Raw genomic sequence first — 23,993 nt, 5'->3', positions numbered from 1 at the left:
CCACTGCTGTTGTGCCTGTCGAGAGGGCGCCAAGGGAAGGTGAAGACCAGCAAGAGCTTTCCGGGCTGCGACCTTCCTTGTGGGAGCAGGCGCCGGACGTTTGCCTTTTCGGAACGAGGCTCTGCCGAGGACGAGCACCACGAGATGTGCTGTCTCTAGGAAAGCCCACATCCCCACTGCTGTTGTGCCTGTAGATAGGGGGCCAAGGGGAGGTGAAGACCAGCAAGAGCTTTCAGGGCTGCGACCTTCCTTGTGGGAGCAGGCGCCGGACGTTTGCCTTTTCGGAAAGAGGATGTGCCGAGGATGAGCACCATGAGATGTGCTGTCTCTAGGAAAGCCCAGATCCCCACTGCTGTTGTGCCTGTCGATAGGGCGCCAAGGGAAGGTGAAGACCAGCAAGAGCTTTCCGGGCTGCGACCTTCCTTGTGGGAGCAGGCGCCGGACGTTTGCCTTTTCGGAAAGAGGCTCTGCCGAGGACGAGCACCACGAGATGTGCTGTCTCTAGGAAAGCCCAGATCCCCACTGCTGTTGTGCCTGTAGATAGGGTGCCAAGGGAAGGTGAAGACCAGCAACAGCATTCCGGGCTGCGACCTTCCTTGTGGGAGCAGGCGCCGGACGTTTGCCTTTTCGGAAAGAGGCTCTGCCGAGGACGATCACCACGAGATGTGCTGTCTCTAGGAAAGCCCAGATCCCCACTGCTGTTGTGCCTGTAGAGAGGGCGCCAAGGGAAGGTGAAGACCAGCAAGAGCTTTCAGGGCTGCGACCTTCCTTGTGGGAGCAGGCGCCGGACATTTGCCTTTTCGGAAAGAGGTTCTGCCAAGGACGAGCACCACGAGATGTGCTGTCTCTAGGAAAGCCCAGATCCCCACTGCTGTTGTGCCTGTAGATAGGGCGCCAAGGGAAGGTGAAGACCAGCAAGAGCTTTCCGGGCTGCGACCTTCCTTGTGGGAGCAGGCGCCGGACGTTTGCCTTTTCGGAAAGAGGTTCTGCCGAGGACGAGCACCACGAGATGTGCTGTCTCTAGGAAAGCCCAGATCCCCACTGCTGTTGTGCCTGTAGAGAGGGCGCCAAGGGAAGGTGAAGACCAGCAAGAGCTTTCCGGGCTGCGACCTTCCTTGTGGGAGCAGGCGCCGGACGTTTGCCTTTTCGGAAAGAGGCTCTGCCGAGGACGAGCACCACGAGATGTGCTGTCTCTAGGAAAGCCCAGATCCCCACTGCTGTTGTGCCTGTCGATAGGGCGCCAAGGGAAGGTGAAGACCAGCAAGAGCTTTCAGGGCTGCGACCTTCCTTGTGGGAGCAGGCGCCGGACGTTTGCCTTTTCGGAAAGAGGCTCTGCCGAGGACGAGCACCACGAGATGTGCTGTCTCTAGGAAAGCCCAGATCCCCACTGCTGTTGTGCCTGTCGATAGGGCGCCAAGGGAAGGTGAAGACCAGCAAGAGCTTTCAGGGCTGCGACCTTCCTTGTGGGAGCAGGCGCCGGACGTTTGCCTTTTCGGAAAGAGGCTCTGCCGAGGACGAGCACCACGAGATGTGCTGTCTCTAGGAAAGCCCAGATCCCCACTGCTGTTGTGCCTGTAGAGAGGGCGCCAAGGGAAGGTGAAGACCAGCAAGAGCTTTCCGGGCTGCGACCTTCCTTGTGGGAGCAGGAGCCGGACGTTTGCTGTTTTGGAAAGAGGCTCTGCCGAAGACGAGCACCACGAGATGTGCTGTCTCTAGGAAAGCCCAGATCCCCACTGCTGTTGTGCCTGTAGATAGGGCGCCAAGGGAAGGTGAAGACCAGCAAGAGCTTTCCGGGCTGCGACCTTCCTTGTGGGAGCAGGCGCCGCACGTTTGCCTTTTCGGAAAGAGGTTCTGCCGAGGACGAGCACCACGAGATGTGCTGTCTCTAGGAAAGCACAGATCCCCACTGCTGTTGTGCCTGTCAATAGGGCACCAAGGGAAGGTGAAGACCAGCAAGAGCTTTCCGGGCTGCGACCTTCCTTGTGGGAGCAGGCGCCGGACGTTTGCCTTTTCGGAAAGAGGTTTTGCCGAGGACGAGCACCACGAGATGTGCTGTCTCTAGGAAAGCCCAGATCCCCACTGCTGTTGTGCCTGTAGATAGGGTGCCAAGGGAAGGTGAAGACCAGCAAGAGCTTTCAGGGCTGCGACCTTCCTTGTGGGAGCAGGCGCCGGACGTTTGCCTTTTCGGAAATAGGCTCTGGCGAGGACGAGCACCACGAGATGTGCTGTCTCTAGGAAAGCCCAGATCCCCACTGCTGTTGTGCCTGTAGATAGGGGGCCAAGGGGAGGTGAAGACCAGCAAGAGCTTTCCGGGCTGCGACCTTCCTTGTGGCAGCAGGCGCCGGACGTTTGCCTTTTCGGAAAGAGGCTCTGCCGAGGATGAGCACCACGAGATGTGCTGTCTCTAGGAAAGCCCAGATCCCCACTGCTGTTGTGCCTGTCGATAGGGCGCCAAGGGGAGGTGAAGACCAGCAAGAGCTTTAAGGGCTGCGACCTTCCTTGTGGGAGCAGGCGCCGGACGTTTGCCTTTTCGGAAAGAGGCTCTGCCGAGGACGAGCACCACGAGATGTGCTGTCTCTAGGAAAGCCCACATCCCCACTGCTGTTGTGCCTGTAGATAGGGGGCCAAGGGGAGGTGAAGACCAGCAAGAGCTTTCCGGGCTGCGACCTTCCTTGTGGCAGCAGGCGCCGGACGTTTGCCTTTTCAGAAAGAGGCTCTGCCGAGGACGAGCACCACGAGATGTGCTGTCTCTAGGAAAGCCCAGATCCCCACTGCTGTTGTGCCTGTCGATAGGGCGCCAAGGGGAGGTGAAGACCAGCAAGAGCTTTAAGGGCTGCGACCTTCCTTGTGGGAGCAGGCGCCGGACGTTTGCCTTTTCGGAAAGAGGCTCTGCCGAGGACGAGCACCACGAGATGTGCTGTCTCTAGGAAAGCCCACATCCCCACTGCTGTTGTGCCTGTCGATAGGGCGCCAAGGGAAGGTGAAGACCAGCAAGAGCTTTCCGGGCTGCGACCTTCCTTGTGGGAGCAGGCCCCGGACGTTTGCCTTTTCGGAAAGAGGTTCTGCCGAAAACGACCACCATGAGATGTGCTGTCTCTAGGAAAGCCCAGATCCCCACTGCTGTTGTGCCTGTCGATAGGGCGCCAAGGGAAGGTGAAGACCAGCAAGAGCTTTCAGGGCTGCGACCTTCCTTGTGGGAGCAGGCGCCGGACGTTTGCCTTTTCGGAAAGAGGCTCTGCCGAGGACGAGCACCACGAGATGTGCTGTCTCTACGAAAGCCCAGATCCCCACTGCTGTTGTGCCTGTAGATAGGGTGCCAAGGGAAGGTGAAGACCAGCAACAGCATTCCGGGCTGCGACCTTCCTTGTGGGAGCAGGCGCCGGACGTTTGCCTTTTCGGAAAGAGGCTCTGCCGAGGACGATCACCACGAGATGTGCTGTCTCTAGGAAAGCCCAGATCCCCACTGCTGTTGTGCCTGTAGAGAGGGCGCCAAGGGAAGGTGAAGACCAGCAAGAGCTTTCAGGGCTGCGACCTTCCTTGTGGGAGCAGGCGCCGGACATTTGCCTTTTCGGAAAGAGGTTCTGCCAAGGACGAGCACCACGAGATGTGCTGTCTCTAGGAAAGCCCAGATCCCCACTGCTGTTGTGCCTGTAGATAGGGCGCCAAGGGAAGGTGAAGACCAGCAAGAGCTTTCCGGGCTGCGACCTTCCTTGTGGGAGCAGGCGCCGGACGTTTGCCTTTTCGGAAAGAGGTTCTGCCGAGGACGAGCACCACGAGATGTGCTGTCTCTAGGAAAGCCCAGATCCCCACTGCTGTTGTGCCTGTAGAGAGGGCGCCAAGGGAAGGTGAAGACCAGCAAGAGCTTTCCGGGCTGCGACCTTCCTTGTGGGAGCAGGCGCCGGACGTTTGCCTTTTCGGAAAGAGGCTCTGCCGAGGACGAGCACCACGAGATGTGCTGTCTCTAGGAAAGCCCAGATCCCCACTGCTGTTGTGCCTGTAGATAGGGCGCCAAGGGAAGGTGAAGACCAGCAAGAGCTTTCAGGGCTGCGACCTTCCTTGTGGGAGCAGGCGCCGGGCGTTTGCCTTTTCGGAAAGAGGCTCTGCCGAGGACGAGCACCACGAGATGTGCTGTCTCTAGGAAAGCCCAGATCCCCACTGCTGTTGTGCCTGTCGATAGGGCGCCAAGGGAAGGTGAAGACCAGCAAGAGCTTTCAGGGCTGCGACCTTCCTTGTGGGAGCAGGCGCCGGACGTTTGCCTTTTAGGAAAGAGGCTCTGCCGAGGACGAGCACCACGAGATGTGCTGTCTCTAGGAAAGCCCAGATCCCCACTGCTGTTGTGCCTGTAGAGAGGGCGCCAAGGGAAGGTGAAGACCAGCAAGAGCTTTCCGGGCTGCGACCTTCCTTGTGGGAGCAGGAGCCGGACGTTTGCTGTTTTGGAAAGAGGCTCTGCCGAAGACGAGCACCACGAGATGTGCTGTCTCTAGGAAAGCCCAGATCCCCACTGCTGTTGTGCCTGTAGATAGGGCGCCAAGGGAAGGTGAAGACCAGCAAGAGCTTTCCGGGCTGCGACCTTCCTTGTGGGAGCAGGCGCCGCACGTTTGCCTTTTCGGAAAGAGGTTCTGCCGAGGACGAGCACCACGAGATGTGCTGTCTCTAGGAAAGCCCAGATCCCCACTGCTGTTGTGCCTGTCAATAGGGCACCAAGGGAAGGTGAAGACCAGCAAGAGCTTTCCGGGCTGCGACCTTCCTTGTGGGAGCAGGCGCCGGACGTTTGCCTTTTCGGAAAGAGGTTTTGCCGAGGACGAGCACCACGAGATGTGCTGTCTCTAGGAAAGCCCAGATCCCCACTGCTGTTGTGCCTGTAGATAGGGTGCCAAGGGAAGGTGAAGACCAGCAAGAGCTTTCCGGGCTGCGACCTTCCTTGTGGGAGCAGGCGCCGGACGTTTGCCTTTTCGGAAAGAGGATGTGCCGAGGATGAGCACCATGAGATGTGCTGTCTCTAGGAAAGCCCAGATCCCCACTGCTGTTGTGCCTGTCGATAGGGCGCCAAGGGAAGGTGAAGACCAGCAAGAGCTTTCAGGGCTGCGACCTTCCTTGTGGGAGCAGGCGCCGGACGTTTGCCTTTTCGGAAAGAGGCTCTGCCGAGGACGAGCACCACGAGATGTGCTGTCTCTACGAAAGCCCAGATCCCCACTGCTGTTGTGCCTGTAGATAGGGTGCCAAGGGAAGGTGAAGACCAGCAACAGCATTCCGGGCTGCGACCTTCCTTGTGGGAGCAGGCGCCGGACGTTTGCCTTTTCGGAAAGAGGCTCTGCCGAGGACGATCACCACGAGATGTGCTGTCTCTAGGAAAGCCCAGATCCCCACTGCTGTTGTGCCTGTAGAGAGGGCGCCAAGGGAAGGTGAAGACCAGCAAGAGCTTTCAGGGCTGCGACCTTCCTTGTGGGAGTAGGCGCCGGACATTTGCCTTTTCGGAAAGAGGTTCTGCCAAGGACGAGCACCACGAGATGTGCTGTCTCTAGGAAAGCCCAGATCCCCACTGCTGTTGTGCCTGTAGATAGGGCGCCAAGGGAAGGTGAAGACCAGCAAGAGCTTTCCGGGCTGCGACCTTCCTTGTGGGAGCAGGCGCCGGACGTTTGCCTTTTCGGAAAGAGGTTCTGCCGAGGACGAGCACCATGAGATGTGCTGTCTCTAGGAAAGCCCAGATCCCCACTGCTGTTGTGCCTGTAGAGAGGGCGCCAAGGGAAGGTGAAGACCAGCAAGAGCTTTCCGGGCTGCGACCTTCCTTGTGGGAGCAGGCGCCGGACGTTTGCCTTTTCGGAAAGAGGCTCTGCCGAGGACGAGCACCACGAGATGTGCTGTCTCTAGGAAAGCCCAGATCCCCACTGCTGTTGTGCCTGTAGATAGGGCGCCAAGGGAAGGTGAAGACCAGCAAGAGCTTTCCGGGCTGCGACCTTCCTTGTGGGAGCAGGCGCCGGACGTTTGCCTTTTCGGAAAGAGGTTCTGCCGAGGACGAGCACCACGAGATGTGCTGTCTCTAGGAAAGCCCAGATCCCCACTGCTGTTGTGCCTGTCGATAGGGCGCCAAGGGAAGGTGAAGACCAGCAAGAGCTTTCAGGGCTGCGACCTTCCTTGTGGGAGCAGGCGCCGGACGTTTGCCTTTTCGGAAAGAGGCTCTGCCGAGGACGAGCACCACGAGATGTGCTGTCTCTAGGAAAGCCCAGATCCCCACTGCTGTTGTGCCTGTAGAGAGGGCGCCAAGGGAAGGTGAAGACCAGCAAGAGCTTTCCGGGCTGCGACCTTCCTTGTGGGAGCAGGCGCCGGACGTTTGCCTTTTCGGAAAGAGGCTCTGCCGAGGACGAGCACCACGAGATGTGCTGTCTCTAGGAAAGCCCAGATCCCCACTGCTGTTGTGCCTGTAGATAGGGCGCCAAGGGAAGGTGAAGACCAGCAAGAGCTTTCCGGGCTGCGACCTTCCTTGTGGGAGCAGGCGCCGGACGTTTGCCTTTTCGGAAAGAGGTTCTGCCGAGGACGAGCACCACGAGATGTGCTGTCTCTAGGAAAGCCCAGATCCCCACTGCTGTTGTGCCTGTCGATAGGGCGCCAAGGGAAGGTGAAGACCAGCAAGAGCTTTCAGGGCTGCGACCTTCCTTGTGGGAGCAGGCGCCGGACGTTTGCCTTTTCGGAAAGAGGCTCTGCCGAGGACGAGCACCACGAGATGTGCTGTCTCTAGGAAAGCCCAGATCCCCACTGCTGTTGTGCCTGTAGAGAGGGCGCCAAGGGAAGGTGAAGACCAGCAAGAGCTTTCCGGGCTGCGACCTTCCTTGTGGGAGCAGGCGCCGGACGTTTGCTGTTTTGGAAAGAGGCTCTGCCGAAGACGAGCACCACGAGATGTGCTGTCTCTAGGAAAGCCCAGATCCCCACTGCTGTTGTGCCTGTAGATAGGGCGCCAAGGGAAGGTGAAGACCAGCAAGAGCTTTCCGGGCTGCGACCTTCCTTGTGGGAGCAGGCGCCGCACGTTTGCCTTTTCGGAAAGAGGTTCTGCCGAGGACGAGCACCACGAGATGTGCTGTCTCTAGGAAAGCCCAGATCCCCACTGCTGTTGTGCCTGTCGAGAGGGCGCCAAGGGAAGGTGAAGACCAGCAAGAGCTTTCCGGGCTGCGACCTTCCTTGTGGGAGCAGGCGCCGGACGTTTGCCTTTTCGGAAAGAGGCTCTGCCGAGGACGAGCACCACGAGATGTGCTGTCTCTAGGAAAGCCCACATCCCCACTGCTGTTGTGCCTGTCGATAGGGCGCCAAGGGAAGGTGAAGACCAGCAAGAGCTTTCAGGGCTGCAACCTTCCTTGTGGGAGCAGGCGCCGGACGTTTGCCTTTTCGGAACGAGGCTCTGCCGAGGACGAGCACCACGAGATGTGCTGTCTCTAGGAAAGCCCAGATCCCCACTGCTGTTGTGCCTGTAGATAGGGCGCCAAGGGAAGGTGAAGACCAGCAAGAGCTTTCCGGGCTGCGACCTTCCTTGTGGGAGCAGGCGCCGGACGTTTGCCTTTTCGGAAAGAGGTTCTGCCGAGGACGAGCACCACGAGATGTGCTGTCTCTAGGAAAGCCCAGATCCCCACTGCTGTTGTGCCTGTCGATAGGGCGCCAAGGGAAGGTGAAGACCAGCAAGAGCTTTCAGGGCTGCGACCTTCCTTGTGGGAGCAGGCGCCGGACGTTTGCCTTTTCGGAAAGAGGCTCTGCCGAGGACGAGCACCACGAGATGTGCTGTCTCTAGGAAAGCCCAGATCCCCACTGCTGTTGTGCCTGTAGAGAGGGCGCCAAGGGAAGGTGAAGACCAGCAAGAGCTTTCCGGGCTGCGACCTTCCTTGTGGGAGCAGGCGCCGGACGTTTGCTGTTTTGGAAAGAGGCTCTGCCGAAGACGAGCACCACGAGATGTGCTGTCTCTAGGAAAGCCCAGATCCCCACTGCTGTTGTGCCTGTAGATAGGGCGCCAAGGGAAGGTGAAGACCAGCAAGAGCTTTCCGGGCTGCGACCTTCCTTGTGGGAGCAGGCGCCGCACGTTTGCCTTTTCGGAAAGAGGTTCTGCCGAGGACGAGCACCACGAGATGTGCTGTCTCTAGGAAAGCCCAGATCCCCACTGCTGTTGTGCCTGTCGAGAGGGCGCCAAGGGAAGGTGAAGACCAGCAAGAGCTTTCAGGGCTGCGACCTTCCTTGTGGGAGCAGGCGCCGGACGTTTGCCTTTTCGGAACGAGGCTCTGCCGAGGACGAGCACCACGAGATGTGCTGTCTCTAGGAAAGCCCACATCCCCACTGCTGTTGTGCCTGTAGATAGGGGGCCAAGGGGAGGTGAAGACCAGCAAGAGCTTTCAGGGCTGCGACCTTCCTTGTGGGAGCAGGCGCCGGACGTTTGCCTTTTCGGAAAGAGGATGTGCCGAGGATGAGCACCATGAGATGTGCTGTCTCTAGGAAAGCCCAGATCCCCACTGCTGTTGTGCCTGTCGATAGGGCGCCAAGGGAAGGTGAAGACCAGCAAGAGCTTTCAGGGCTGCGACCTTCCTTGTGGGAGCAGGCGCCGGACGTTTGCCTTTTCGGAAAGAGGCTCTGCCGAGGACGAGCACCACGAGATGTGCTGTCTCTACGAAAGCCCAGATCCCCACTGCTGTTGTGCCTGTAGATAGGGTGCCAAGGGAAGGTGAAGACCAGCAACAGCATTCCGGGCTGCGACCTTCCTTGTGGGAGCAGGCGCCGGACGTTTGCCTTTTCGGAAAGAGGCTCTGCCGAGGACGATCACCACGAGATGTGCTGTCTCTAGGAAAGCCCAGATCCCCACTGCTGTTGTGCCTGTAGAGAGGGCGCCAAGGGAAGGTGAAGACCAGCAAGAGCTTTCAGGGCTGCGACCTTCCTTGTGGGAGTAGGCGCCGGACATTTGCCTTTTCGGAAAGAGGTTCTGCCAAGGACGAGCACCACGAGATGTGCTGTCTCTAGGAAAGCCCAGATCCCCACTGCTGTTGTGCCTGTAGATAGGGCGCCAAGGGAAGGTGAAGACCAGCAAGAGCTTTCCGGGCTGCGACCTTCCTTGTGGGAGCAGGCGCCGGACGTTTGCCTTTTCGGAAAGAGGTTCTGCCGAGGACGAGCACCATGAGATGTGCTGTCTCTAGGAAAGCCCAGATCCCCACTGCTGTTGTGCCTGTAGAGAGGGCGCCAAGGGAAGGTGAAGACCAGCAAGAGCTTTCAGGGCTGCGACCTTCCTTGTGGGAGCAGGCGCCGGACGTTTGCCTTTTCGGAAAGAGGCTCTGCCGAGGACGAGCACCACGAGATGTGCTGTCTCTAGGAAAGCCCAGATCCCCACTGCTGTTGTGCCTGTAGAGAGGGCGCCAAGGGAAGGTGAAGACCAGCAAGAGCTTTCCGGGCTGCGACCTTCCTTGTGGGAGCAGGCGCCGCACGTTTGCCTTTTCGGAAAGAGGTTCTGCCGAGGACGAGCACCACGAGATGTGCTGTCTCTAGGAAAGCCCAGATCCCCACTGCTGTTGTGCCTGTCAATAGGGCGCCAAGGGGAGGTGAAGACCAGCAAGAGCTTTAAGGGCTGCGACCTTCCTTGTGGGAGCAGGCGCCGGACGTTTGCCTTTTCGGAAAGAGGCTCTGCCGAGGACGAGCACCACGAGATGTGCTGTCTCTAGGAAAGCCCAGATCCCCACTGCTGTTGTGCCTGTCGATAGGGCGCCAAGGGAAGGTGAAGACCAGCAAGAGCTTTCAGGGCTGCGACCTTCCTTGTGGGAGCAGGCGCCGGACGTTTGCCTTTTCGGAAAGAGGCTCTGCCGAGGACGAGCACCACAAGATGTGCGTCTCTAGGACAGCCGAGATCCCCACTGCTGTTGTGCCTGTAGAGAGGGCGCCAAGGGAAGGTGAAGACCAGCAAGAGCTTTCAGGGCTGCGACCTTCCTTGTGGGAGCAGGCGCCGGACGTTTGCCTTTTCGGAAAGAGGTTCTGCCGAGGACGAGCACCACGAGATGTGCTGTCTCTAGGAAAGCCCAGATCCCCACTGCTGTTGTGCCTGTCGATAGGGCGCCAAGGGAAGGTGAAGACCAGCAAGAGCTTTCAGGGCTGCGACCTTCCTTGTGGGAGCAGGCGCCAGACGTTTGCCTTTTCGGAAAGAGGTTCTGCCGAAAACGACCACCATGAGATGTGCTGTCTCTAGGAAAGCCCAGATCCCCACTGCTGTTGTGCCTGTCGATAGGGCGCCAAGGGAAGGTGAAGACAAGCAAGAGCTTTCAGGGCTGCGACCTTCCTTGTGGGAGCAGGCGCCGGACGTTTGCCTTTTCGGAAAGAGGCTCTGCCGAGGACGAGCACCACGAGATGTGCTGTCGCTAGGAAAGCCCAGATCCCCACTGCTGTTGTGCCTGTAGATAGGGTGCCAAGGGAAGGTGAAGACCAGCAACAGCATTCCGGGCTGCGACCTTCCTTGTGGGAGCAGGCGCCGGACGTTTGCCTTTTCGGAAAGAGGCTCTGCCGAGGACGATCACCACGAGATGTGCTGTCTCTAGGAAAGCCCAGATCCCCACTGCTGTTGTGCCTGTAGAGAGGGCGCCAAGGGAAGGTGAAGACCAGCAAGAGCTTTCCGGGCTGCGACCTTCCTTGTGGGAGCAGGCGCCGGACGTTTGCCTTTTCGGAAAGAGGTTCTGCCGAGGACGAGCACCACGAGATGTGCTGTCTCTAGGAAAGCCCAGATCCCCACTGCTGTTGTGCCTGTCGAGAGGGCGCCAAGGGAAGGTGAAGACCAGCAAGAGCTTTCCGGGCTGCGACCTTCCTTGTGGGAGCAGGCGCCGGACGTTTGCCTTTTCGGAACGAGGCTCTGCCGAGGACGAGCACCACGAGATGTGCTGTCTCTAGGAAAGCCCACATCCCCACTGCTGTTGTGCCTGTAGATAGGGGGCCAAGGGGAGGTGAAGACCAGCAAGAGCTTTCAGGGCTGCGACCTTCCTTGTGGGAGCAGGCGCCGGACGTTTGCCTTTTCGGAAAGAGGATGTGCCGAGGATGAGCACCATGAGATGTGCTGTCTCTAGGAAAGCCCAGATCCCCACTGCTGTTGTGCCTGTCGATAGGGCGCCAAGGGAAGGTGAAGACCAGCAAGAGCTTTCCGGGCTGCGACCTTCCTTGTGGGAGCAGGCGCCGGACGTTTGCCTTTTCGGAAAGAGGTTCTGCCGAAAACGACCACCATGAGATGTGCTGTCTCTAGGAAAGCCCAGATCCCCACTGCTGTTGTGCCTGTCGATAGGGCGCCAAGGGAAGGTGAAGACCAGCAAGAGCTTTCAGGGCTGCGACCTTCCTTGTGGGAGCAGGCGCCGGACGTTTGCCTTTTCGGAAAGAGGCTCTGCCGAGGACGAGCACCACGAGATGTGCTGTCTCTAGGAAAGCCCAGATCCCCACTGCTGTTGTGCCTGTAGATAGGGTGCCAAGGGAAGGTGAAGACCAGCAACAGCATTCCGGGCTGCGACCTTCCTTGTGGGAGCAGGCGCCGGACGTTTGCCTTTTCGGAAAGAGGCTCTGCCGAGGACGATCACCACGAGATGTGCTGTCTCTAGGAAAGCCCAGATCCCCACTGCTGTTGTGCCTGTAGAGAGGGCGCCAAGGGAAGGTGAAGACCAGCAAGAGCTTTCAGGGCTGCGACCTTCCTTGTGGGAGCAGGCGCCGGACATTTGCCTTTTCGGAAAGAGGTTCTGCCAAGGACGAGCACCACGAGATGTGCTGTCTCTAGGAAAGCCCAGATCCCCACTGCTGTTGTGCCTGTAGATAGGGCGCCAAGGGAAGGTGAAGACCAGCAAGAGCTTTCCGGGCTGCGACCTTCCTTGTGGGAGCAGGCGCCGGACGTTTGCCTTTTCGGAAAGAGGTTCTGCCGAGGACGAGCACCACGAGATGTGCTGTCTCTAGGAAAGCCCAGATCCCCACTGCTGTTGTGCCTGTAGAGAGGGCGCCAAGGGAAGGTGAAGACCAGCAAGAGCTTTCCGGGCTGCGACCTTCCTTGTGGGAGCAGGCGCCGGACGTTTGCCTTTTCGGAAAGAGGCTCTGCCGAGGACGAGCACCACGAGATGTGCTGTCTCTAGGAAAGCCCAGATCCCCACTGCTGTTGTGCCTGTCGATAGGGCGCCAAGGGAAGGTGAAGACCAGCAAGAGCTTTCAGGGCTGCGACCTTCCTTGTGGGAGCAGGCGCCGGACGTTTGCCTTTTCGGAAAGAGGCTCTGCCGAGGACGAGCACCACGAGATGTGCTGTCTCTAGGAAAGCCCAGATCCCCACTGCTGTTGTGCCTGTAGAGAGGGCGCCAAGGGAAGGTGAAGACCAGCAAGAGCTTTCAGGGCTGCGACCTTCCTTGTGGGAGCAGGCGCCGGACGTTTGCCTTTTCGGAAAGAGGCTCTGCCGAGGACGAGCACCACGAGATGTGCTGTCTCTAGGAAAGCCCAGATCCCCACTGCTGTTGTGCCTGTAGAGAGGGCGCCAAGGGAAGGTGAAGACCAGCAAGAGCTTTCCGGGCTGCGACCTTCCTTGTGGGAGCAGGAGCCGGACGTTTGCTGTTTTGGAAAGAGGCTCTGCCGAAGACGAGCACCACGAGATGTGCTGTCTCTAGGAAAGCCCAGATCCCCACTGCTGTTGTGCCTGTAGATAGGGCGCCAAGGGAAGGTGAAGACCAGCAAGAGCTTTCCGGGCTGCGACCTTCCTTGTGGGAGCAGGCGCCGCACGTTTGCCTTTTCGGAAAGAGGTTCTGCCGAGGACGAGCACCACGAGATGTGCTGTCTCTAGGAAAGCCCAGATCCCCACTGCTGTTGTGCCTGTCAATAGGGCACCAAGGGAAGGTGAAGACCAGCAAGAGCTTTCCGGGCTGCGACCTTCCTTGTGGGAGCAGGCGCCGGACGTTTGCCTTTTCGGAAAGAGGTTTTGCCGAGGACGAGCACCACGAGATGTGCTGTCTCTAGGAAAGCCCAGATCCCCACTGCTGTTGTGCCTGTAGATAGGGTGCCAAGGGAAGGTGAAGACCAGCAAGAGCTTTCAGGGCTGCGACCTTCCTTGTGGGAGCAGGCGCCGGACGTTTGCCTTTTCGGAAATAGGCTCTGGCGAGGACGAGCACCACGAGATGTGCTGTCTCTAGGAAAGCCCAGATCCCCACTGCTGTTGTGCCTGTCGATAGGGCGCCAAGGGGAGGTGAAGACCAGCAAGAGCTTTAAGGGCTGCGACCTTCCTTGTGGGAGCAGGCGCCGGACGTTTGCCTTTTCGGAAAGAGGCTCTGCCGAGGACGAGCACCACGAGATGTGCTGTCTCTAGGAAAGCCCACATCCCCACTGCTGTTGTGCCTGTAGATAGGGGGCCAAGGGGAGGTGAAGACCAGCAAGAGCTTTCCGGGCTGCGACCTTCCTTGTGGCAGCAGGCGCCGGACGTTTGCCTTTTCAGAAAGAGGCTCTGCCGAGGACGAGCACCACGAGATGTGCTGTCTCTAGGAAAGCCCAGATCCCCACTGCTGTTGTGCCTGTCGATAGGGCGCCAAGGGGAGGTGAAGACCAGCAAGAGCTTTAAGGGCTGCGACCTTCCTTGTGGGAGCAGGCGCCGGACGTTTGCCTTTTCGGAAAGAGGCTCTGCCGAGGACGAGCACCACGAGATGTGCTGTCTCTAGGAAAGCCCACATCCCCACTGCTGTTGTGCCTGTCGATAGGGCGCCAAGGGAAGGTGAAGACCAGCAAGAGCTTTCCGGGCTGCGACCTTCCTTGTGGGAGCAGGCCCCGGACGTTTGCCTTTTCGGAAAGAGGTTCTGCCGAAAACGACCACCATGAGATGTGCTGTCTCTAGGAAAGCCCAGATCCCCACTGCTGTTGTGCCTGTCGATAGGGCGCCAAGGGAAGGTGAAGACCAGCAAGAGCTTTCAGGGCTGCGACCTTCCTTGTGGGAGCAGGCGCCGGACGTTTGCCTTTTCGGAAAGAGGCTCTGCCGAGGACGAGCACCACGAGATGTGCTGTCTCTACGAAAGCCCAGATCCCCACTGCTGTTGTGCCTGTAGATAGGGTGCCAAGGGAAGGTGAAGACCAGCAACAGCATTCCGGGCTGCGACCTTCCTTGTGGGAGCAGGCGCCGGACGTTTGCCTTTTCGGAAAGAGGCTCTGCCGAGGACGATCACCACGAGATGTGCTGTCTCTAGGAAAGCCCAGATCCCCACTGCTGTTGTGCCTGTAGAGAGGGCGCCAAGGGAAGGTGAAGACCAGCAAGAGCTTTCAGGGCTGCGACCTTCCTTGTGGGAGCAGGCGCCGGACATTTGCCTTTTCGGAAAGAGGTTCTGCCAAGGACGAGCACCACGAGATGTGCTGTCTCTAGGAAAGCCCAGATCCCCACTGCTGTTGTGCCTGTAGATAGGGCGCCAAGGGAAGGTGAAGACCAGCAAGAGCTTTCCGGGCTGCGACCTTCCTTGTGGGAGCAGGCGCCGGACGTTTGCCTTTTCGGAAAGAGGTTCTGCCGAGGACGAGCACCACGAGATGTGCTGTCTCTAGGAAAGCCCAGATCCCCACTGCTGTTGTGCCTGTAGAGAGGGCGCCAAGGGAAGGTGAAGACCAGCAAGAGCTTTCCGGGCTGCGACCTTCCTTGTGGGAGCAGGCGCCGGACGTTTGCCTTTTCGGAAAGAGGCTCTGCCGAGGACGAGCACCACGAGATGTGCTGTCTCTAGGAAAGCCCAGATCCCCACTGCTGTTGTGCCTGTAGATAGGGCGCCAAGGGAAGGTGAAGACCAGCAAGAGCTTTCAGGGCTGCGACCTTCCTTGTGGGAGCAGGCGCCGGGCGTTTGCCTTTTCGGAAAGAGGCTCTGCCGAGGACGAGCACCACGAGATGTGCTGTCTCTAGGAAAGCCCAGATCCCCACTGCTGTTGTGCCTGTCGATAGGGCGCCAAGGGAAGGTGAAGACCAGCAAGAGCTTTCAGGGCTGCGACCTTCCTTGTGGGAGCAGGCGCCGGACGTTTGCCTTTTAGGAAAGAGGCTCTGCCGAGGACGAGCACCACGAGATGTGCTGTCTCTAGGAAAGCCCACATCCCCACTGCTGTTGTGCCTGTTGATAGGGCGCCAAGGGAAGGTGAAGACCAGCAAGAGCTTTCCGGGCTGCGACCTTCCTTGTGGGAGCAGGCGCCAGACGTTTGCCTTTTCGGAAAGAGGCTCTGCCGAGGACGAGCACCACAAGATGTGCTGTCTCTAGGAAAGCCCAGATCCCCACTACTGTTGTGCCTGTAGAGAGGGCGCCAAGGGAAGGTGAAGACCAGCAAGAGCTTTCCGGGCTGCGACCTTCCTTGTGGGAGCAGGCGCCGGACGTTTGCCTTTTCGGAAAGAGGCTCTGCCGAGGACGAGTGCCACGAGATGTGCTGTCTCTAGGAAAGCCCACATCCCCACTGCTGTTGTGCCTGTTGATAGGGCGCCAAGGGAAGGTGAAGACCAGCAAGAGCTTTCCGGGCTGCGACCTTCCTTGTGGGAGCAGGCGCCGGACGTTTGCCTTTTCGGAAAGAGGCTCTGCCGAGGACGAGCACCACGAGATGTGCTGTCTCTAGGAAAGCCCAGATCCCCACTGCTGTTGTGCCTGTAGATAGGGTGCCAACGGAAAGTGAAGACCAGAAACAGATTTCAGGGCCGCGACCTTCCTTGTGGGAGCAGGCGCCGGACGTTTGCCTTTTCGGAAAGAGGCTCTGCCGAGGACGAGCACCACGAGATGTGCTGTCTCTAGGAAAGCCCACATCCCCACTGCTGTTGTGCCTGTCGATAGGGCGCCAAGGGAAGGTGAAGACCAGCAAGAGCTTTCAGGGCTGCGACCTTCCTTGTGGGAGCAGGCGTCGGACGTTTGCCTTTTCGGAAAGAGGCTCTGCCGAGGACGAGCACCACGAGATGTGCTGTCTCTAGGAAAGCTCAGATCCCCACTGCTGTTGTGTCTGTAGATAGGGTGCCAAGGGAAGGTGAAGACCAGCAACAGCATTCCGGGCTGCGACCTTCCTTGTGGGAGCAGGCGCCGGACGTTTGCCTTTTCGGAAAGAGGCTCTGCCGAGGATGAGCACCACGAGATGTGCTGTCTCTAGGAAAGCCCAGATCCCCACTGCTGTTGTGCCTGTCGATAGGGCGCCAAGGGAAGGTGAAGACCAGCAAGAGGTTTCCGGGCTGCGACCTTCCTTGTGGGAGCAGGCGCCGGACGTTTGCCTTTTTGGAAAGAGGCTCTGCCGAGGACGAGCACCACGAGATGTGCTGTCTCTAGGAAAGCCCAGATCCCCACTGCTGTTGTGCCTGTCGATAGGGCGCCAAGGGAAGGTGAAGACCAGCAAGAGCTTTCAGGGCTGCGACCTTCCTTGTGGGAGCAGGCGCCGGACGTTTGCCTTTTCGGAAAGAGGTTCTGCCGAAAACGACCACCATGAGATGTGCTGTCTCTAGGAAAGCCCAGATCCCCACTGCTGTTGTGCCTGTCGATAGGGCGCCAAGGGAAGTTGAAGACCAGCAAGAGCTTTCAGGGCTGCGACCTTCCTTGTGGGAGCAGGCACCGGACGTTTGCCTTTTCGGAAAGAGGCTCTGCCGAGGACGAGCACCACGAGATGTGCTGTCTCTACGAAAGCCCAGATCCCCACTGCTGTTGTGCCTGTAGATAGGGTGCCAAGGGAAGGTGAAGACCAGCAACAGCATTCCGGGCTGCGACCTTCCTTGTGGGAGCAGGCGCCGGACGTTTGCCTTTTCGGAAAGAGGCTCTGCCGAGGACGAGCACCACGAGATGTGCTGTCTCTAGGAAAGCCCAGATCCCCACTGCTGTTGTGCCTGTAGAGAGGGTGCCAAGGGAAGGTGAAGACCAGCAAGAGCTTTCAGGGCTGCGACCTTCCTTGTGGGAGCAGGCGCCGGACATTTGCCTTTTCGGAAAGAGGCTCTGCCGAGGACGAGCACCACGAGATGTGCTGTCTCTAGGAAAGCCCAGATCCCCACTGCTGTTGTGTCTGTAGATAGGGGGCCAAGGGGAGGTGAAGACCAGCAAGAGCTTTCCGGGCTGCGACCTTCCTTGTGGGAGCAGGCGCCGGACGTTTGCCTTTTCGGAAAGAGGCTCTGCCGAGGATGAGCACCATGAGATGTGCTGTCTCTAGGAAAGCCCAGATCCCCACTGCTGTTGTGCCTGTCGATAGGGCGCCAAGGGAAGGTGAAGACCAGCAAGAGGTTTCCGGGCTGCGACCTTCCTTGTGGGAGCAGGCGCCGGACGTTTGCCTTTTCGGAAAGAGGCTCTGCCGAGGACGAGCACCACGAGATGTGCTGTCTCTAGGAAAGCCCAGATCCCCACTGCTGTTGTGCCTGTCGATAGGGCGCCAAGGGAAGGTGAAGACCAGCAAGAGCTTTCAGGGCTGCGACCTTCCTTGTGGGAGCAGGCGCCGGACGTTTGCCTTTTCGGAAAGAGGCTCTGCCGAGGACGAGCACCACGAGATGTGCTGTCTCTACGAAAGCCCAGATCCCCACTGCTGTTGTGCCTGTAGATAGGGTGCCAAGGGAAGGTGAAGACCAGCAACAGCATTCCGGGCTGCGACCTTCCTTGTGGGAGCAGGCGCCGGACGTTTGCCTTTTCGGAAAGAGGCTCTGCCGAGGACGAGCACCACGAGATGTGCTGTCTCTAGGAAAGCCCAGATCCCCACTGCTGTTGTGCCTGTAGAGAGGGTGCCAAGGGAAGGTGAAGACCAGCAAGAGCTTTCAGGGCTGCGACCTTCCTTGTGGGAGCAGGCGCCGGACATTTGCCTTTTCGGAAAGAGGTTCTGCCAAGGACGAGCACCACGAGATGTGCTGTCTCTAGGAAAGCCCAGATCCCCACTCCTGTTGTGTCTGTAGATAGGGGGCCAAGGGGAGGTGAAGACCAGCAAGAGCTTTCCGGGCTGCGACCTTCCTTGTGGGAGCAGGCGCCGGACGTTTGCCTTTTCGGAAAGAGGCTCTGCCGAGGATGAGCACCACGAGATGTGCTGTCTCTAGGAAAGCCCAGTTCCCCACTGCTGTTGTGCCTGTCGATAGGGCGCCAAGGGAAGGTGAAGACCAGCAACAGCTTTCCGGGCTGCGACCTTCCTTGTGGGAGCAGGCGCCGGACGTTTGCCTTTTCGGAAAGAGGTTCTGCCGAGGACGAGCACCACGAGATGTGCTGTCTCTAGGAAAGCCCAGATCCCCACTGCTGTTGTGCCTGTAGAGAGGGCGCCAAGGGAAGGTGAAGACCAGCAAGAGCTTTCAGGGCTGCGACCTTCCTTGTGGGAGCAGGCGCCGGACGTTTGCCTGTTCAGAAAGAGGCTCTGCCGAGGACGAGTGCCACGAGATGTGCTGTCTCTAGGAAAGCCCAGATCCCCACTGCTGTTGTGCCTGTAGATAGGGCACCAAGGGAAGGTGAAGACCAGCAAGAGCTTTCAGGGCTGCGACCTTCCTTGTGGGAGCAGGCGCCGGACGTTTGCCTTTTTGGAAAGAGGCTCTGCCGAGGACGAGCACCACGAGATGTGCTGTCTCTAGGAAAGCCCACATCCCCACTGCTGTTGTGCCTGTAGAGAGGGCGCCAAGGGAAGGTGAAGACCAGCAAGAGCTTTCAGGGCTGCGACCTTCCTTGTGGGAGCAGGCGCCGGACGTTTGCCTGTTCAGAAATAGGCTCTGCCGAGGACGAGTGCCACGAGATGTGCTGTCTCTAGGAAAGCCCAGATCCCCACTGCTGTTGTGCCTGTCGATAGGGCGCCAAGGGAAGGTGAAGACCAGCAAGAGCTTTCTGGGCTGCGACCTTCCTTGTGGGAGCAGGCGCCGGACGTTTGCCTTTTCGGAAAGAGGTTCTGCCGAGGACGAGCACCACGAGATGTGCTGTCTCTAGGAAAGCCCAGATCCCCACTGCTGTTGTGCCTGTAGAGAGGGCGCCAAGGGAAGGTGAAGACCAGCAAGAGCTTTCCGGGCTGCGACCTTCCTTGTGGGAGCAGGCGCCGGACGTTTGCCTTTTCGGAAAGAGGTTCTGCCGTGGACGAGCACCACGAGATGTGCTGTCTCTAGGAAAGCCCAGATCCCCACTGCTGTTGTGCCTGTAGATAGGGCGCCAAGGGAAGGTGAAGACCAGCAAGAGCTTTCCGGGCTGCGACCTTCCTTGTGGGAGCAGGCGCCGGACGTTTGCCTTTTCGGAAAGAGGTTCTGCCGAGGACGAGCACCACGAGATGTGCTGTCTCTAGGAAAGCCCAGATCCCCACTGCTGTTGTGCCTGTAGATAGGGCGCCAAGGGAAGGTGAAGGCCAGCAAGAGCTTTCAGGGCTGCAACTTTCCTTGTGGGAGCAGGCGCCGGACGTTTGCCTTTTCGGAAAGAGGTTCTGCCGAGGACGAGCACCACGAGATGTGCTGTCTCTAGGAAAGCCCAGATCCCCACTGCTGTTGTGCCTGTAGAGAGGGCGCCAAGGGAAGGTGAAGACCAGCAAGAGCTTTCAGGGCTGCGACTTTCCTTGTGGGAGCAGGCGCCGGATGTTTGCCTTTTCGGAAAGAGGTTTTGCCGAGGACGAGCACCACGAGATGTGCTGTCTCTAGGAAAGCCCAGATCCCCACTGCTGTTGTGCCTGTCGATAGGGCGCCAAGGGAAGGTGAAGACCAGCAAGAGCTTTCCGGGCTGCGACCTTCCTTGTGGGAGCAGGCGCCGGACGTTTGCCTTTTTGGAAAGAGGCTCTGCCGAGGACGAGCACCACGAGATGTGCTGTCTCTAGGAAAGCCCAGATCCCCACTGCTGTTGTGCCTGTAGAGAGGGCGCCAAGGGAAGGTGAAGACCAGCAAGAGCTTTCCGGGCTGCGACCTTCTTTGTGGGAGCAGGCGCCGGACGTTTGCCTTTTCGGAAAGAGGCTCTGCCGAGGACGAGCACCACGAGATGTGCTGTCTCTAGGAAAGCCCAGATCCCCACTGCTGTTGTGCCTGTCGATAGGGCGCCAAGGGAAGGTGAAGACCAGCAAGAGCTTTCAGGGCTGCGACCTTCCTTGTGGGAGCAGGCGCCGGACGTTTGCCTTTTCGGAAAGAGGTTCTGCCGAAAACGACCACCATGAGATGTGCTGTCTCTAGGAAAGCCCAGATCCCCACTGCTGTTGTGCCTGTCGATAGGGCGCCAAGGGAAGGTGAAGACCAGCAAGAGCTTTCAGGGCTGCGACCTTCCTTGTGGGAGCAGGCGCCGGACGTTTGCCTTTTCGGAAAGAGGCTCTGCCGAGGACGAGCACCACGAGATGTGCTGTCTCTACGAAAGCCCAGATCCCCACTGCTGTTGTGCCTGTAGAGAGGGTGCCAAGGGAAGGTGAAGACCAGCAACAGCATTCCGGGCTGCGACCTTCCTTGTGGGAGCAGGCGCCGGACGTTTGCCTTTTCGGAAAGAGGCTCTGCCGAGGACGAGCACCACGAGATGTGCTGTCTCTAGGAAAGCCCAGATCCCCACTGCTGTTGTGCCTGTAGAGAGGGTGCCAAGGGAAGGTGAAGACCAGCAAGAACTTTCAGGGCTGCGACCTTCCTTGTGGGAGCAGGCGCCGGACATTTGCCTTTTCGGAAAGAGGTTCTGCCAAGGACGAGCACCACGAGATGTGCTGTCTCTAGGAAAGCCCAGATCCCCACTCCTGTTGTGTCTGTAGATAGGGGGCCAAGGGGAGGTGAAGACCAGCAAGAGCTTTCCGGGCTGCGACCTTCCTTGTGGGAGCAGGCGCCGGACGTTTGCCTTTTCGGAAAGAGGCTCTGCCGAGGATGAGCACCATGAGATGTGCTATCTCTAGGAAAGCCCAGTTCCCCACTGCTGTTGTGCCTGTCGATAGGGCGCCAAGGGAAGGTGAAGACCAGCAACAGCTTTCCGGGCTGCGACCTTCCTTGTGGGAGCAGGCGCCGGACGTTTGCCTTTTCGGAAAGAGGTTCTGCCGAGGACGAGCACCACGAGATGTGCTGTCTCTAGGAAAGCCCAGATCCCCACTGCTGTTGTGCCTGTAGAGAGGGCGCCAAGGGAAGGTGAAGACCAGCAAGAGCTTTCAGGGCTGCGACCTTCCTTGTGGGAGCAGGCGCCGGACGTTTGCCTGTTCAGAAAGAGGCTCTGCCGAGGACGAGTGCCACGAGATGTGCTGTCTCTAGGAAAGCCCAGATCCCCACTGCTGTTGTGCCTGTAGATAGGGCACCAAGGGAAGGTGAAGACCAGCAAGAGCTTTCAGGGCTGCGACCTTCCTTGTGGGAGCAGGCGCCGGACGTTTGCCTTTTTGGAAAGAGGCTCTGCCGAGGACGAGCACCACGAGATGTGCTGTCTCTAGGAAAGCCCACATCCCCACTGCTGTTGTGCCTGTAGAGAGGGCGCCAAGGGAAGGTGAAGACCAGCAAGAGCTTTCCGGGCTGCGACCTTCCTTGTGGGAGCAGGCGCCGGACGTTTGCCTGTTCAGAAATAGGCTCTGCCGAGGACGAGTGCCACGAGATGTGCTGTCTCTAGGAAAGCCCAGATCCCCACTGCTGTTGTGCCTGTCGATAGGGCGCCAAGGGAAGGTGAAGACCAGCAAGAGCTTTCTGGGCTGCGACCTTCCTTGTGGGAGCAGGCGCCGGACGTTTGCCTTTTCGGAAAGAGGTTCTGCCGAGGACGAGCACCACGAGATGTGCTGTCTCTAGGAAAGCCCACATCCCCACTGCTGTTGTGCCTGTAGAGAGGGCGCCAAGGGAAGGTGAAGACCAGCAAGAGCTTTCAGGGCTGCGACCTTCCTTGTGGGAGCAGGCGCCGGACGTTTGCCTTTTCGGAAAGAGGTTCTGCCGTGGACGAGCACCACGAGATGTGCTGTCTCTAGGAAAGCCCAGATCCCCACTGCTGTTGTGCCTGTAGATAGGGCGCCAAGGGAAGGTGAAGACCAGCAAGAGCTTTCCGGGCTGCGACCTTCCTTGTGGGAGCAGGCGCCGGACGTTTGCCTTTTTGGAAAGAGGTTCTGCCGAGGACGAGCACCACGAGATGTGCTGTCTCTAGGAAAGCCCAGATCCCCACTGCTGTTGTGCCTGTAGATAGGGCGCCAAGGGAAGGTGAAGGCCAGCAAGAGCTTTCAGGGCTGCAACTTTCCTTGTGGGAGCAGGCGCCGGACGTTTGCCTTTTCGGAAAGAGGTTCTGCCGAGGACGAGCACCACGAGATGTGCTGTCTCTAGGAAAGCCCAGATCCCCACTGCTGTTGTGCCTGTAGAGAGGGCGCCAAGGGAAGGTGAAGACCAGCAAGAGCTTTCAGGGCTGCGACTTTCCTTGTGGGAGCAGGCGCCGGATGTTTGCCTTTTCGGAAAGAGGTTTTGCCGAGGACGAGCACCACGAGATGTGCTGTCTCTAGGAAAGCCCAGATCCCCACTGCTGTTGTGCCTGTCGATAGGGCGCCAAGGGAAGGTGAAGACCAGCAAGAGCTTTCCGGGCTGCGACCTTCCTTGTGGGAGCAGGCGCCGGACGTTTGCCTTTTTGGAAAGAGGCTCTGCCGAGGACGAGCACCACGAGATGTGCTGTCTCTAGGAAAGCCCAGATCCCCACTGCTGTTGTGCCTGTAGAGAGGGCACCAAGGGAAGGTGAAGACCAGCAAGAGCTTTCCGGGCTGCGACCTTCTTTGTGGGAGCAGGCGCCGGACGTTTGCCTTTTCGGAAAGAGGCTCTGCCGAGGACGAGCACCACGAGATGTGCTGTCTCTAGGAAAGCCCAGATCCCCACTGCTGTTGTGCCTGTCGATAGGGCGCCAAGGGAAGGTGAAGACCAGCAAGAGCTTTCAGGGCTGCGACCTTCCTTGTGGGAGCAGGCGCCGGACGTTTGCCTTTTCGGAAAGAGGTTCTGCCGAAAACGACCACCATGAGATGTGCTGTCTCTAGGAAAGCCCAGATCCCCACTGCTGTTGTGCCTGTCGATAGGGCGCCAAGGGAAGGTGAAGACCAGCAAGAGCTTTCAGGGCTGCGACCTTCCTTGTGGGAGCAGGCGCCGGACGTTTGCCTTTTCGGAAAGAGGCTCTGCCGAGGACGAGCACCACGAGATGTGCTGTCTCTACGAAAGCCCAGATCCCCACTGCTGTTGTGCCTGTAGATAGGGTGCCAAGGGAAGGTGAAGACCAGCAACAGCATTCCGCGCTGCGACCTTCCTTGTGGGAGCAGGCGCCGGACGTTTGCCTTTTCGGAAAGAGGCTCTGCCGAGGACGAGCACCACGAGATGTGCTGTCTCTAGGAAAGCCCAGATCCCCACTGCTGTTGTGCCTGTAGAGAGGGTGCCAAGGGAAGGTGAAGACCAGCAAGAGCTTTCAGGGCTGCGACCTTCCTTGTGGGAGCAGGCGCCGGACATTTGCCTTTTCGGAAAGAGGTTCTGCCAAGGACGAGCACCACGAGATGTGCTGTCTCTAGGAAAGCCCAGATCCCCACTCCTGTTGTGTCTGTAGATAGGGGGCCAAGGGGAGGTGAAGACCAGCAAGAGCTTTCCGGGCTGCGACCTTCCTTGTGGGAGCAGGCGCCGGACGTTTGCCTTTTCGGAAAGAGGCTCTGCCGAGGATGAGCACCATGAGATGTGCTGTCTCTAGGAAAGCCCAGTTCCCCACTGCTGTTGTGCCTGTCGATAGGGCGCCAAGGGAAGGTGAAGACCAGCAACAGCTTTCCGGGCTGCGACCTTCCTTGTGGGAGCAGGCGCCGGACGTTTGCCTTTTCGGAAAGAGGTTCTGCCGAGGACGAGCACCACGAGATGTGCTGTCTCTAGGAAAGCCCAGATCCCCACTGCTGTTGTGCCTGTAGAGAGGGCGCCAAGGGAAGGTGAAGACCAGCAAGAGCTTTCAGGGCTGCGACCTTCCTTGTGGGAGCAGGCGCCGGACGTTTGCCTGTTCAGAAAGAGGCTCTGCCGAGGACGAGTGCCACGAGATGTGCTGTCTCTAGGAAAGCCCAGATCCCCACTGCTGTTGTGCCTGTAGATAGGGCACCAAGGGAAGGTGAAGACCAGCAAGAGCTTTCAGGGCTGCGACCTTCCTTGTGGGAGCAGGCGCCGGACGTTTGCCTTTTTGGAAAGAGGC

This window comes from Harpia harpyja, chromosome 17 (genome assembly GCF_026419915.1).
Source record: "Harpia harpyja isolate bHarHar1 chromosome 17, bHarHar1 primary haplotype, whole genome shotgun sequence".
Taxonomy (NCBI): Eukaryota; Metazoa; Chordata; class Aves; order Accipitriformes; family Accipitridae; genus Harpia; species Harpia harpyja.
This window is presented reverse-complemented; position numbering follows the sequence as displayed.